Genomic DNA, 16,722 nt, shown 5'->3' with positions numbered 1-16,722 from the left:
CAATGCATAGTTCAATGAACTGAGAAATTGCAATAAATGTGGTATATTAACAAATTTTCAAGGCTGCATAGTGTCTGTGATGTATTGGCTCAGATGAATCTTGTCTCTTTATTATGCAATAAGCCTGCATTTTTAGCATGTCAGAAGGGTTCATATCTGGCGCAAAGGCAATCCACTGCTTGTGTCCACATGTCCAAAGCAGGTTTAGAGATGATCAGTCAAGCAGACCCTCACCACTCTGGTGTGGAATGGTGGAGCCACTGAGCACATTTCCAGCTAGTCAGTCATGGGTATTAACTGGTAATGCACGTGTTCAGATATGTCAGGCAGTCATTTATGTTCCCAGACTTTCTGGTCACCCTGTGCATTCTACAACACTTGCACTGATTCAGTGGGTGAAGGATAGTGACTGGGGGTAGAGATGGCTATGATAAGGGCTCTGGAACTAGACTACATGAGTTTCAATTCTATCCCTACTTCTTGGAAGCTCTATATCAACCTGGAAACATTAGTTAATTCCTCTATTGCTCAGGGTCTGTATCCATAAAACAGAAATAAAAGTGACCCTATACTGGTTATTATGAAGATTAGATAATGCGAGAAAAGCAGTGAGAGCAGGGCCCACTGCAAATTCATTATTAGCCACTATTGTCAACATGGCTAATCACCATAATCATAATAGCACTGTCATCATCCAGCACCTATCATTCACTGACCAAAATATCCAGGTTGCTTAGTTAAAATTTTCAGGAGAATATTGAATTTGTCATGTTCAGAGGTTTACACATTTCAATAAGCTTCATATCATGCTTTGGAAAAATTACTAATTCTTAGCTTATTTTGTTAATCATGACACTTAAGGCATGATGCAATACTAATGGCAGTGGATAGTTTTATGTATCAACTTCAAGTGTTTTTAGAAGAAATCAGTGTTAAACCAGTGAACTTTGAGAAAGCATATTAGCATGTATAATGTGGGTATGCCTCATCTAATTAGTTGAAGTCCTGTATAAAACAAAAGGCTGAACTCCCAAGCCAGAGAGAATTCTATAGCAGATGACTTTTGGACTTGAGCTGCACTTTTACCTCTAGCCTATCAGCCCACTTTGTGTATCTTGGACTTGCCAGCCTCCATAATCTCCTGAGCCAATTCCTTAACGTTATGCATGTATGTATGAATGTATGTATGTTTGTGTCTATCCATCCATCCATCTACCCATCCACTCATACACACACACACACACACCCCTGGTTTTATTTCTGGGGAGAATCGTGACTAATACAGGCAGTAAAAATAGTGGGGTAGCAAAAGTGGGTGAATACTACTACAGAATTATTTCATATGAGAAAAGATGCAGAGAACTGAGGCAATCTAGCCAAGAGAAGGCTAGCTTAAATGTAAGAGCTATCTGAACGTAAACAAAGGCTGTTATGGGAGAGACTGCATTTACTCTGGATGGCTCTGAACAATCTGTGGGTGAACCATAGATGTAGACGGATGTCAAACTGATGAGAGGAGAACTTTCTAACCGCCAAGCTTAGAAATGGAATGAGAGGAAGAGTCCTTGTTTGCCGAGGTTTGGGACTCAGTAGTATTCAAGATGATTTTAGGTGTCACAGAACACGGCATTACATATAAGAAAATCACTGCCTGCCAACTCGCCTCTACCTTTTGGGATATTAGAGATACTATCTCAGTCTGAGCACACAATGAAATCAATATCTCTGTAGCACTTTTACATTTTCATTTTTACCAAAGGCAGAGTTGGCTTCAAGCTTACTACCCTGCTGTTTATAGGTATTTTAAAAATCTGTCTTCTATCCATGGGAAATCACATTGGTCTTCACTTAGAATAAAATTCATTTCTCTTTTAAAGCATCAAAGAAGCAAGGAGCACTGTAAAAGGAAAACATTAAGTAAAACTAGTAAAAAGGACATATTGTTATGCCAGGAGTGCACAGATGACTATACTGTGGGTGACACAGGACAGAGGACATGCAAGCAAAGGCTAGAGGACCACAGACCACCACACAGACTCGGCCTAGGTTGAGAATGGGGGCTGGGGAAGTTTTAGGCTAAGTTTTTTTTTTATCCTGACATTTGATTATTCTATTGAATACTGCATCCTGGCCCTTTAAAGCTGGTGTTATTTTACTCCAATAATAAGACAGAGTGCCATCTAAAACAGGTAAAATAAGCCAAGTAAGTGACTTTCAGATGTAAACACCAGAAATATCTTCATTTTGGTAGATATCTATCAGTTTCTTGAAATTAAGTTTATGCACATTTTCGAAAAATATGGTCTGAACAGAACACCAGCAAAATTAGGTTTTCACTTCTTTGATTCATGCAATTTGATCAGCAAGCACGTGTCGGACCGTAAGACGGATGGATCTATGATATGAGTTGAAAGAGAATAATCCAGTACTGGCAGGTTTTTTCTTTAATTATTGAAATTGAAATGACTTTCACTTATAATTAGCTTCATACATTCTTTGAAGAACTGTCAAATTGCATTTCCCCAAGGTTAATATTTGAACAAATTTATTACTTTACTGTGGAAAGTTAAATTTTCACAAAACCCAAATACAACCCAAAAAGCAAACTGTTATGCAAACAAAATGATTAGCTTAATTTAAGACAAATGAAACATAATAAATGAGATGAAAATATACAGTGAAAAACACTCCATATTTATGACTCTATGGAAGAAGTGTCAACAGAGATTTCTGCTCTGTGAACTATGAGATTGTTCTGTTAATTTAGACAAATCAGTTTCTGAGTCTCTGAGCCTTCAGATCTCTTTTTTCATTACAGTCTAGGAGCTCAGAAGGAATTTTCTACTTTTAAGCCTCTTCTTTATTATGAAATGATGTGATTTCTAAAATGCAAGCAGCTAATGTGCTCTAAGATTCTCAAAATATGTTTTGATTTATCAACAGATGAATGGATAAACAGAATGTGGTATATATACACAATGGAATATTATTCAGACTTAAAAAATGAATTAAATTCTGACACATGCTACAACATGGATACACTTTGAGGACATTGTGTCTAATGAATTAAACCAGTCACAAAAAGACAGATACTACATGATTCCACTTACATAAACTACCTATAAGAGTTAAATTCCTTAGACCTAGAAATTTGACTGGGGTGTGCCAGAGCTCAGGGGCAGACAGGGATGAGGACTTAGTAGGTACAGAGTTTTAGTTTTTCAAGATGAAAAGAGCTCTGGAGATGGATGGTAGAGATGGTTGCACAAAAATGTGAATACATTGAACTGTACATGTAAAAGTGGGTTATTTTAAGTGTGCTTTACCACAATCAAAAATGTTTTAAAAATGCACCATGACCTTGTGAGAGCATATTAAAAAAAGTGTTTTGATGTAACTGTTCATTCTTTTCTTTCCTTATTTTCCAATAAATCAATTCACCAACCATTCAACAGACTAGCAACTCAGAGGACAAAGTTCTACCAGTAAGTATCGTATTTAACTTCCTTATTATTTGATAAAGATTCCAGACAGAAGACACTGAGTGTGGCAAGTCTCTTGAGAACAGTTTTGAGAGTCTCATGGCACTGGTCACATCCTCAGAGCATAACTTCAGTGTCAGATGCGACATGCTGAACTCCCAGCTGTAACACTTTGGAAATGTGAGACTTTAGGTACATTATTTGGTCTCTCCGTGCCTCAGATCATCTGTCAAAAACAGTTAATAATTATTTCTATCTCCTAGGGTTGATGAGTACTTTTCACAGTGTCTGTATCAGAGTCTGTGTTAATAACTGTCTGTCATCACTATATCCCTCCTGTTAACAGCTCTTTAAGTTAATTAGGTAAATATTGTTATAACCAAGAAATCAAAGTAGGTAGAAAGAAGGATCTTTACATGATATTCAGATTCTGATCTGTTTGTACCATCTATGGCCAGACCACTCTTACCTGGTCCCTGGAATCTGAGCAGCTTCTATCTGGTCTCCCTGCCTTCAGCCTCACCTCCTCTCCCACCCTCTGCATCACCGCTGTCCTAAAATAGCAACTGAAGTGGTCCTTTTGAAAATCTAAGCTAGATGATGTGTTTCCTTTGCTGAAAATCTTTCAATGTCTCCTTCCCTAAGAGGAAACGCCAAAGCCTTTACAAGGGCCTGCAAAATCCTCCATGGGTCTGGACCCCATTACCTGTCTGATCTCATCTGCTGTCCCCATTCTTGGTCACTGCCTCAGGGCTGTGGCACCTCAGCCTGGAAATTTCTCCCAGCAAATGTTCTCATAGCTAATTTCTTTACCTCCTTCATGTCCTCAAGTGGCAACTTTTCAGGACACCTACCCTGACCACCAACCTACCCTGGACCAACTTAAGTCCACAGCCTCTCCCACTCACACTGGCCCTTCATGTCCTGCACACTGGGCTCCAGTTTTCTTTGCTTTCTCACAGTAATGGTTACCTTTTCTCATAGTACATAATTTACTGACTTTCTATGTTTATCGGATTTTTTATTTTCTTTAAATTTTTAAAAACTGAGGCAAGGGTAATTTATAAGTTTCAAGTGTACAACATAGTGATTCACAATTTTTAAAGGTTATACTCTGTTTATAGTTTTTATAAAATATTGGCTATCTGCCTGTGTTGTACAGCATTTTATGTTTATTGTCTGTTTCCTCCCACTATAAGCCCCAAAGGTACAGGATCTTTCTCTCTTTAATGTAACTCAAGTTGCTAAAACAGTGCCTGGCACATAACAAGTGGTCAGGAGATATTTATTAAATGTGAGAAAATTGTCATTTACATACCTAGTGCCTGACATGTACAACATACATGCTTGGGGCTCTGCATGAGTTATCTTATTTAATCTTCCTGTTGACCCTTTAATATGATTAATACTGACCCTATCTTTAAAGAGAAGATAGCTGAAATTCAGTACAACAATTGAACATCTAAGATGATGGATATGGGACCTGGAACTTAGACCCAAGTCCCTGACTCTAAATTTAGCATTCTTTCCATAAGATCACATCTTAGGAGTGAATAACAGTTGCTCCAGTCATGTCCAATTCTTTGCAACCCCATGGATATAGCCCCCAGGCTCCTCTGTCCACGGAATTCTCCAGGCAAGAATACTGGAGTGGGATGCCATTCCATCAGAGAGGTAGGGGACATATGTATACCTATAGTTGATTCATGTTGATGTATGGCAGAAACCAATAAAACACTGTAAAGCAGTTATTCTCCAATTAAAAATAAATTTAAAAAAGACCACATCTTAGTATATCAATGAAAGAAATAAGGTTACATGTAACAAAAATTGGCCCATTTATGGATTGCATCTGCACCGGAAAGGCTGACTTGAGGACCCTGCCTAAAAACTGAGAAAACCACTTAAATCCATTCAGTACCATTAGGTTGATTCATTGTACATTCAGAGAAGCAGGCAGTACTGACCCTACCGTAACAGGAACAGTTCTGATCTATATTTCTAACCCATCAAAACTATGTTTTTCAAGCCTGTGTCGTCAGGAAACACCTTTCTAAGAGCTTCCTGCTTTGTTTATTGGACTAACGTAAGGCTGAATATATTTCAGACAGTCTCTTGCTATTTTCTTGCTTGTTAATTTCTTTCAAATGAAGAACCATTCTTTGTTTTTACATATTCAGGCAAGCATGAATATTTCTAACAATAGCTTAAACATGGCTTGAGCGAATCCTGGAAGAATCTTCAGAAAGTCAGACCCAGAATGGTCCTCCAAGATCATCTATTCTGACTTCCTTATTTGCAGCGGAGGAAAACTCAGGGCCAGAGTTGAGAAATGACTTCAGAGAAGGCCCAAAGTGTGGAAGAAGAATCAGCCCTTGTCAAGAGAAGGACATGGTGTTCTATATGCAAGTGGGAGTTCCTGCATGGAACATCTGTCCACATTTTCTCTAATTCAATCTTATCCTAAATTAAGATTGGTTTTTCCTGTGCATTTCTCTCTTCCACGTGGAGTGAATTCTAATTAATGTGGTTGCTGCAGAGCCTTCATGGCTAATAAATAATTGAACTAACAGCTCTCATTATTGAGCATGTATGTTGTGCTAGAGTTAGAGCTTTACATGCATCGAACCATTTCAATGCAATAACAATCTCATTAATTATGAACTTTTATTATCCCTCATCTGTTTTTCAGGTGGGGAAAGTAAAGATCAAGGACACCAATCGAGTCATCTAATTTCATCCAAAGAACCATAGGCAGAAGACAAATTAAAACTGGTCAGAAAACTGTCTAACTCCAGAGCCAATGTTCATAATTACTACATTGTATTGTTTCCTTATTAAAAATTCAGTTAAATTTGTTTTCTGAATCTCTGAATTCCATGAGTCTCCTTCATTATGGCATAAATACAGCCCACAGTTGCATTAATGCCACCCCCATAAGGAAACTCATGTCAGCAGTTAGCAGGATTTCTGGGTGGTAGCCCAAAGTAACTTTGAAAAATGGGAGGATTTCTTTCCCGATTTCCCTCTTCAGCCAGCTGATGCAACATTACATAAATTTAATTACATTGCATTGACAATAAGGGTTTTTCCACTTTCAAGGAGTTTTGTAACTCCTCTACAGCTGAGAATTTGGGGGAGGGAGCAGTTCTGGCCGAGGGAAGAAAAATTACATTACAGCATGTTTGCTTCTATTAAGGGATGTAAGAGGAAACTGTTACATCTGGCTCCATTTCCTTGCCAGATTCTTTAATTGTTTTGTAATGTGAGAGAAAAAGAAAACATAAAGGTGATGAAAGAAAACTGACAGCGATAACTAATCATGAATAAAACAAGCTCATAACAGAATTCTAACTCCATCACCATGGAAAAGCATATTTATAATAATATTTCTCTACTCTGATCTCTATTATCACTGGAAGCTTTTAATGAAAATTTCTGATATTGAGCTTTTAACTCTCCTGTTGGATAGAACAATATGAAGATACCCATAATTTTTATCTCCTAGGATTGATAAATATCATTAGACAGAAAATAACACTGTAATTTTGGTTGCACTGGCTCTTCATTGCTGCCTGTGGGCTTTCTCTAGTTGCGGCAAACAGGAGCTATTCTCTAGTTGTGCTGCGAAGGCTTCTCATATGGTGGCGTCTCTTATTGTGGAGCACAGGCACTAAGCACGCAGGCTTCAGCAGATGTGGTGTGCGATTCTAGGGCACGTGGGCTTCAGTACTTGTGGCACATCGGCTCAGTAGTTGCAGCTCACAGGCCCTAGAATGAGCGGGCTCAGTAGTTGTGGCAACGGGCTTAGTTGCTCTGCAACGTGTGGGATCTTCCTGGACCAGGGTCGAACCCATGTCCCCTGCATTGGCAGGCTGATTTCTATCACTGTGCCACTAGGGACGTCCTCTCAGTACCTTTAGAATCTGGAGTTAAAAATTCTTTTGGAACATGCCTGGGAAGGAAAATTTCCTTATATAGGCATAGATCACCAAGAGACTCAAGAGTAGAGGGTACACATGTTTCCTATGGAAGTGCAGGAACTTGGCATCTTGCCTAACATCACCGTTAGCAAGATATACGCAAAACCTTTCCTTTTCCCAGTACCTCAGAGATGTCCACATCATCATTCCCATTTCACAGATGAAGAAACTGAAGAGAGTCAGGTAACATACTCCAAGTCTCACAGCTACAAAACAGCAAACTTGAAACTTCTTATTCCCAATTCTGTGCTTTTAATTATTGTTCTATTGTGACTCTCGTGGCAATTTGCTACCATAGATTTTTTTTTATGAAGAAGTAACCTCAATCTCTATGTAGACAGCACTTATCGTTTTGTTTTTGTTTTCAACGCTCCAACATGTACTGAACCCAAGTTCCTCTCTGCAAGGTTAGTAGTACAACTAAGACCCTGCTGCCTGGTCAGTTGATAACTTCCTTGTACTGCACAGTGTGAAGAAGCACCACACAGAGGCTGAGCGCAGGCAAGAGGGTAGTGGCAGATGGAGGAATCTCAGTCTGATGGCTTCATGATGGAAAACCTCCTGGTCTGAGAGAATCAGGGGTGCTTTTGAAAACGGATTGGTGTTCCTGAGGCTAGAGGCTAAGACACTCATCTTTCTTCCACTAGAAAGAGGTCGATCGATCTTCATTTACATGCTCCTCCTCTGGATAACTAAACAAAATCTCGATGGTCCTTTGTTTTCACCTGTATTTAACCTCTACTCTAATTGAAAGCTCATGTTATTGAGTTGTTATTATGTCCTAGGCACTATGAAACCCTTTATGTTATCTCCTTTCATCCCACAGCCACCTGATGAAATTTATAAGAGGACCATTCACATCTTAGCAAAAAGAAAACTAAAACAGAGAGGGGGAGGGGCTGTCCAAGATCACCTAACTACTAAATAGTAGAACTGACATTCAACCCCTATCTGTTAGAGTCCAGAACAGGAACTCCTAGCCCTATTCTCTGCCTAGTAAATGACCTTGGCACTCATCAAATGCCTGCTTTTCCCCTTCCAGGTACTCTCAGTCCTATGCATCCAACTCAAAGCTAATGAATACAGAACTTTTTCTTAGGTTTTCACAACAATCTGAATTTCTTGTTTGATTTTTTGTGTGTTTTGAACTAGAGCCATCTGCAAGTGCAGACGGAAATGATGCCTAGAGGAACACTGAGGATCTGGAAGGTTTTCTGCCCACAAAACTGGACTCCTTGATTGGTATCTGACATTCCTTAGATACAACTTATTTCATTCATTTAGGGTTTTGTTCTTTCACCATAAACATGTAGCAGAAAAGGCAATAGTCCTCAGTGATAATCTCTGACCCTCTTTGTGACTGAGCTATATACATCCTTTTCCAGGTGGCAGCTTTAGGCTCAGTATACTAGATTATGAGATACTTAAGGATCATAAAGAGATCTGATCTACTTTCTAGCCCCATCACTTTGACACAGAGTAGTAAACCAAACAAGTGGCTCTTTGTATAAACGATATCATCATGGATACTTGCAAGTAATAAGTCAGAAGTGTGACAAAATTAATGGTGACATGATAGCGAGCTGCCTTTTGATTTAAAAAAATAATGTCACCAGGAATGACCATGGTATGTTGAACACTTAGTACAAGTCAGGTGCTATGTTAAAACTTTGCATGGATGATTCAGTTTTGTCCTCTACAACAACATAGGAGAGAGGTTATAGTGTTATTTCCAGCTCATAGACAAGAAAGCTGAAGCAGGAGAGACTAAGTAAGGTGAGCAAAGACTTAGAGCTCGTAAGTGGTAGAAATGAAGCTTCACATCAAGAAACTGGAGTCTAGATTCACAGACTCAGATAATGAACTTATCAGGGTTGAGGTTTGGGGGGAAGAGATAAAGGGATAGTTGGGGAGTTTGGCAGCGATATGTACACACTGCTATATTTAAAACAGATAACCAACAAGCCTGGTGTCCTGCAGTCCATGTGGTCACAGAGTCAGACACGACTGAGCGACTGAACTGAACTGACTGAATCAACAAGGATTTACTGCACAGCACAGGGAACTCTGCTAAATATTACATGGCATCCTAGGTAGGAGGGGAGTTTGGGGAGAATGGATACATGGATACGTATAGCTGAGTCCCTTTGCTAATGAAACTAGCGCAACATTAATAATTTGCTATAATCCAATATAAAATAGAAAGTTTTTAAAAAATTAAAAAAAAAGAAATTGGAGTCTAGACACCACACAATTAACCTATATCCAAAAGAGCCTTCAAAAAAAAATTAGAGACTTCCCTAGTGGCCCAGTGGTAAAGAATCCATCTGGAAGGAAAGGGGACGTGGGTTTGACCTGTGATCCAGGAAGATCCCACATGCCATGGAGCAACAAAGCCCAGGCACCACAACTGCAGAGCCTGCATGTCTGAAGCCTCTGCTCTGCAAAAGAGAAGCCACTGCGTGAGGAGCCTAGCCACAGCTAGAGAGTGGCCCCCATCACCACAGCTAGAGAGTAGCCCCCATCGCCACAGCTAGAGAGTAGCCCCCATCGTTGCAGCTAGAGAGTAGCCCCCATCGTCGCAGCCAGAGAGTAGCCCCCACCGCCACAGCCAAAGAGTAGCCCCCATCAAACAGCCAGAGAGTAGCCCCCATCGCTGCAGCTAGAGAGAAGGCCCCATCGCCACAGCCGGAGAGTAGCCCCCATCACCGCAGCTAGAGAGGAGCCCCCATCGCCGCAGCTAGAGAGGAGCCCCCATCGCCGCAGCTAGAGAAAGCCTGCTCGCAGCAACAAAGACCCCGCACAGACATAAATAGAGTTAAATAACATCTTCTTTTTAATTAATAACTCATTCAACCCATTCATTCAACATTTTTTTCCAAGTGCATTCTTTGCCCTCGGTACTGATGTTAGGCAACAGGAATACAAATAAAGCAGACTCCTTGCCCTAGAATGATAATATTTCCCTTATTTTATGAACATCTACCTAAATCAGGACATAATGTGAGAATTTTCACAAGCTTACAGAAAATAGCAGGCAAAGACATTAATTGGTTTATATATTAAGTTGTTGAAAATCATATGATATAATCAGTAATTGAGACCTATCTATAGTATTAGATGAGGCCAGGAAAAGAACATTACACCCAGCTTGATAAGGAATAAAAGTGAAGTGTAATGGAAGGCTTCCTAGAGATGGTGATACTCTGTTGTAAGTTAATGTTTTCTAATCTAAAATGGTCATGTGCCTGACACGAAAGTCATACAAATCTAGTGACAACAGAAAAATCATCTAATAATATTCTAGTACAAGGGCAAGAGAACTGTAGTGTTAGATAGTAAATATGTTAGGCTCCATAGGTCATATAACTTCTGTCATAACTCCTCAACTCTGCTATATTGTGAAAACAATCACAGACAATACATAAATGAATGGGTGTGGCTGTGTCTCAATAAAACTTTATTTATAAAAACCCAACCACCAGCTGGATGTGACCCGGGGTCTGTACTTTGCGGACTCCTGTTCTAGTGTGAAAAATTATAACTGAGAATAGCAGTGTTAGTTCTAACTCTCCCTGAATTTATGAATACCCACAGGGTCAGAGGTACTTATTGGTGCAGAAATCCTGGTAAATCAAATAAGCTTCTGATCCCAGCATGCAACTTGCCTAATTACAACTAACACCTCCCATCTTTATCAGAAAGAAAAACATTCTGTGAAAAACAGATGGTGTTGCTATGGAGTCTTCAACATCCTCCTCAGCTGCAGATGTAACTATGTGCTTGCAGGCTGAAAATGATCAACCAACTGATGACTTCCTGGGAAAATATTCAGAAGATAGAAATATTCTGCAGATGGGAATTTTAGATCCATGGTTGATTTTGTCAAATAAAGAGTATCCACTAGCCAGAAATGGAAAATGAAAACCACTCATCCTCCACAGCAGAAAAAGACACTGAAAGTGGGGAAAGCACTGGCAACTAAGAATAGAAACACCAAGACCCCCTTATCACTCACAATGTCCTCTTAATTAAGTGACATTATGTCTGTTAACAATAGAAATTATTATGCAGTAAAACATGTAGCTCGGTATGTGTAAATATAACTCTTTGGTGTATAACCTGTAACCACTGTTACAGAAAAGTGGCTATTTCCTCTAAGTCTGCAAAGATATTCATATCATGTCCTAAAATTTATGGAGTTGTCTATCAAAAAAGAAAATGTTTAAGAAAGGTCTAATATAGTTCTCAAGCAAGCCAAGAATAAAATGTATATAATTTGACTTCACATTGGTTCTTGAAAAAGTAAAAGTGTTAGTTGTTCAATCATGTTTGACTCTTTGCAACCATGGACTGTAGCCCACCAGGCTCCTCCATCTGCAGAATTATCCAGGCAAGACTACTGGAGTGGGTTGCCATTCCCTTCTTCAGGGAATCTTCCCAACCCAGGGATGAACCTGAGTCTCCCGCGTTATAGGAAATGAACAGGACTGTTTTTTTACTCTTTTTACTCCAGAAAAACAGAGGAACTAGAGGGATGCAATTAAATAAAGTGCCAACTCATGAGGATCTCAGCCTTAGTTGAAAGCCATTGTAAGCCATGGTTAACCGCAGATGATTTCCCTGGTTTGTAGATGTCTATTGTGCACTGAGTGATGCAGCAAAGGAAGAAAAAGTCTTCAGCAGGGAAATAATAAGGATGGGCAGAACTGAGCTGGATACTGGGATAGTGAGAATCTAGAAGATCACAGCAAGGGATAACTTCTAAAAAAAAATAATGATCCTTCAAGGGAGAGATTATGACAAAAATGATATGGGAGATTTTAGGTGACAAATAACCATGAGTAATTTAATCTTCTTAAGGGGCTTCCTGCTCTACTAAGGAACACAGTAAGATTGTCTGAGCTTAGCTTATTTGGAGGGAGGTAAATGGGTTTATGGAGCCTGAGTCTGGGTCCATTCCAAACACTGTATCAGAAAATGTTTTAGGTATCAAGTATTCAAGTAACTGCTCAGGAAATTAAATACATATATAAAATTTGATTATTGACTAAAATGGAATTTACAGGCAGAAAAGATGAACCTTCAAAAGGAAAAACACTTAAAGCTTAAGATATTTTAGAAAATAATTCCACTGATAATAGCATTTTAAAAAACTTTTAGGAATAAGAATATTTCAAAACATTGTTGATCTAAATAAGTGGAAAAACATTTGTTGTCCATGGATTGGAAGCCTTGATACTGTTAACACGGCAATATTCACATAACTGATCAGATTCAAGGCAATCTCTACTGAAATTTCAACAAATATTTTATCAGAAATATACATGCTGATCTTAATATTCATGTGGAAATTCAATGGATTCTAAATAGCCAAATCAAACCCAAAAATGATAAACAAGTTTGGAGGCTTCATACTTGCCAATTTCAAAACTTACTATATACAGAGTGAAGCAAGCCAGAAAGAAAAACACCAATACAGTATACTAACACATATATATGGAATTTAGAAAAATGGTAATGATAACCCTGTATGCGAGACAGCAAAAGAGACACAGATGTACAGAACAGACTTTTTGACTCTGTGGGAGAGGGAGAGGGCGGGATGATTTGGGAGAATGGCATTGAAACATGTATAATATCATATAAGAAACGAATCGCCAGTCTAGGTTCAATGTAGGATATAGGATGCTTGGGGCTGGTGCACTGGGATAATCCAGAGGGATGTTACAGGGAGGGAGGTGGGAGGGGGGTTCAGGAGTGGGAACTTATGTAAACTCGTGGCGGATTCATGCTGATGTATAGCAAAATCAATACAGTATTGTAAAGTAAAAAAAATAAAATAAAATAAAATTAGAAAAAAAAAAAAAAAAAAGGAAACTACGGTAATCAAGTGTGGGGCTGGTATAAGAACAGACATAGAAATCAAGGGAATAGAATCAAGAGTCCAGACATAAACTCATACATTTACAGCGGATTTTCAACAAGGATACCCAAATTATTCAGTGGGGGAAATAGTCTTTTGAACAAAGGGTGCCAGGATAATTGGGTCTCCATATGCAAAAGAATTAATTCCCCACCCCCACCACATGCCATATTAAAAAGTTAGCTAAAAATAGACTGAAGATCTGAATATAAGAGCTACAACTATCAACTCTGATAGTAACATCTGGGTATAAATATGAATGGCATGAGATTAAGATTTTTTGATATAATACCAGAAATACAGCAATAAAAGAAAAAAACAGATAAATTGAACTTACATCAAAATATAAAGACATATTTTGGTGCCAAAAGGACACTATCAAGAAAGTGAAGATAATTCACAAAATTAGAGAAAATATTTACAAAGTTACATATCTTAAAAGGGTCTAGTATCCAGATTATATACAGAACTTTTGTAACTAATGAAAATGAATAATCTAATTTAAAAAGTGAACAGCAGATTTGAATGCACATTTCTTCAAAGAAGATGTACAAATGACTAACAAGTACATGAAAAGATGTTCAACATCATTAGTCATCCAGGAAATACATACAGATACCACCGTGAGACACCACCTCATACTCATTAGAATGACTACAATAAAAACAAAACAAAAAACACCCCAGAAACCTGAAGACATGAAGCAATTAGAAAACTTTTAATTGTTGGTGGGAATCTAAAATGATACAGGCATTGTTGAAAACAGTTTTGCAGGTGGTTTCTCAATAAGTTAAACACAAGGCAGCCATCAGTTCAGTTTAGTTGCTCAGTCGTGTCCGACTCTTTGTGACCTCATGAATCGCAGCACGCCAGGCCTCCCTGTCCGTCACCATATGACCCAGCAATTCCACTCCTAGATAGGTACCCCAAGAAAACTGAAATCATACATTCACACAAAACCTTTCACATGAATATTCAGAGAAATATTATTCATAACAGCCAAGACATGGAAACAGTTCAAATGTCTATGAACTGGTGAATGAATAAGCAAAAATGTGGTACTTCCAAACAATGGAATACTTGAGTCACAGGGAGGAATAAAATGTTGGTACATGCCACAGTGTGGATGAATCTTGAAAACACGATGCTAAGTGCAAGAAGCCTCACACAAAAAGTCACATATTATATATGATTCCACTTAAGTAAATTGCAAACTGGCCAATCTACAGATACAGAAAGCAGATCAGGGGCCGTCAGGGCCTGGTGGTTGGGAAGAGAGAATGGATAGTAACTGCGGAGGGGTATCAGGTTTCTTTTTGCAGTGACGGGAATGTTCTGGAATAGATAGTGGTTATGGTTTCAAAATATAGTGAATATACTAAAATCCTTGAACCATATGCTTTAAAAAGAAACTTTTTATATTATATGAATTATATCTCTATAGGAAGAAAGATTATGAAGATATAAATGTGAATTTATAGGCAGAAAAGATGAGTCTTCAAAAGGAATAATACCTAAAGCTTAAGAGATTTTGAAAAATAATTCTAATGGTAATAAAATTTTTGAAAAACTCTAGGAACAAATTTAACCAAAGAAGCATAAGACATGTACACTTAAAATTACAAAACATTGTTGAAAGAAATTAAAGACCTATAAGTGGAAAAACCATCTTGTGTTCATGGATTGGAAGACTTTATACTGTTAATGTGCCATTATCCACCTAACTGATCAACAGTTTCAGGGCAATGCCGACTGAAATTCCAACTGATCATGGTCTTATCTTCAAATGGATAAAATCAGGGGACCTTTGTCAAAGTTTGCTAACAAGTGATTTTAGGGCATCTTAAAGAAGATATACATTTGTATGGTTTGATATCCTTTATGGGGAAATGAACTAACAAGTTAGGTTTGGTAAGGGTTTAGACAAATTAATGGATGAAAGAGAGTTCTGAAAAGAATCTAAAAGTATTTGGGGTTGATGACAAACAGAGAACAGCTGTGTTCCACTGTAAAATGGCCCATATTATTATTGTTATTAGTATCATTAATAATTATTGTTATCTCAGAAATAACAGATGGAGGGTACTCCAGGAGTGAATTCTTATTTTCTAATGAGCTGATCCTTATTCTTAGTAGGTCAGCTGCTTATCCCTATTCACATGGCTTCCAGACCCATTTGTACTTGAACCATATATTTGGTTTAAAAAAAAAGTCTTCTGTTTACACTTGGTTCTAATAAAACATGAATACATAATAGAAGCATGCTTGCTTTCAGTTAGTTGTCAGAAACAAAAGCACAGAATGTGAGATCCTCCTAGGGTAGGGATGCAAAGAGGAAACCATGGCATCACCAGTTCTCTACTCCGATGCCTAGCCTAAGGCAGGCACTGCTTATCAATAACCATTACAATCCCTCCTTTCTCTACTTGGCTCAGATTCAATTTCCCAATTTCTCTTTACATGTACTGTAGGCAGACACGATCAAGCCTTTTGAGTTGGAAACCAAGAGGAAAACTATTTACACATTTGTTCTATAGGCTCTCACCCAGATGTCACCAGGGAAATGAAGAAAGAAGTGGAAGTTTGGAGAGAAACACGTGCTTATCTGTGGCATGAGCTCCAGCTGACTCTCAACATTGAATGTCAGATCCATTGAGGGGAAGATCTGCTTACAGCTGTCCACAATGTGGACCTTTGCCTGGGCAGTCCATCAGAGATGCCATCCCTTACAATAAAACAAGCCTAATCAAATGCCCCAGTGATAGGTCAGGTCAACTGAAGAGGAAAACAAAGAAGAGCTTCATTCATTCCTATTAGTCAGGAAAGGCTTTATGGCAAGATGATAGCTTCATCTGTCCCTTGAAGAATGGGAAAAAAATTGGTAGAAATTATGAGGAAAAGTAAAATGTAGGGATGCATGGAATGGAAAAGCAAGGAAATGGTGAATTCTGGATCAAAGGGTATAACAACAAACCGTGATGGAGACAGTGCTAGACTACTAGGGTGTCTAAGAACTGGATGTCACTGTGACTTGGTTAATTGAAGAAACATGGAAAAGGAGAAATGTATATCATTTCTTTCTTTCTTCCTTTCTCTTGCTCTCCTCGTCCTTTCCCTTTTCTCCTTCATTCTTTCCATTTCATGCTTCCATGTATTCAATAACTATCATATTTTCACCATGGGTCAAGCATTAAAGATAAAGAATACAAAACAGAAAATTCTCTGTCCACTTCCCATGAACAAACACATTCAAGAGAAGGAGCCAAAAAGGTTAGACTTGACAGGGACCTTCTGAGAACAAAAGTCTAGGAGATCAGAGAAGATCCAGGTG

At 38.5% G+C, this 16,722-nt stretch overlaps 1 protein-coding gene and 1 long non-coding RNA gene across 6 annotated transcripts in view; one reads left to right on the top strand and one right to left on the bottom strand.

Annotated features, from left to right (window-relative positions):
• The window catches only part of LOC114114903 (uncharacterized), a 34,656-nt gene extending 28,315 nt beyond the window's left edge, over positions 1-6,341 (top strand). Inside the window, exons 3-4 of the long non-coding RNA XR_003589471.3 lie at positions 3,456-3,485; positions 6,175-6,341. This is a non-coding gene — a long non-coding RNA (uncharacterized LOC114114903). The remainder of the gene's footprint in view (positions 1-3,455; positions 3,486-6,174) is intronic.
• SGCD (sarcoglycan delta) overlaps positions 1-16,722 on the bottom strand; it is a 1,058,523-nt gene that overhangs the window by 185,856 nt on the left and 855,945 nt on the right. The window lies entirely within an intron of this gene.

Source organism: Ovis aries, chromosome 5, assembly GCF_016772045.2.
Source record: "Ovis aries strain OAR_USU_Benz2616 breed Rambouillet chromosome 5, ARS-UI_Ramb_v3.0, whole genome shotgun sequence".
NCBI classification, from domain to species: Eukaryota; Metazoa; Chordata; class Mammalia; order Artiodactyla; family Bovidae; genus Ovis; species Ovis aries.
The sequence above is the reverse complement of the archived record's forward strand: the minus strand, read 5'-3'. Positions and strand labels throughout refer to the sequence as shown.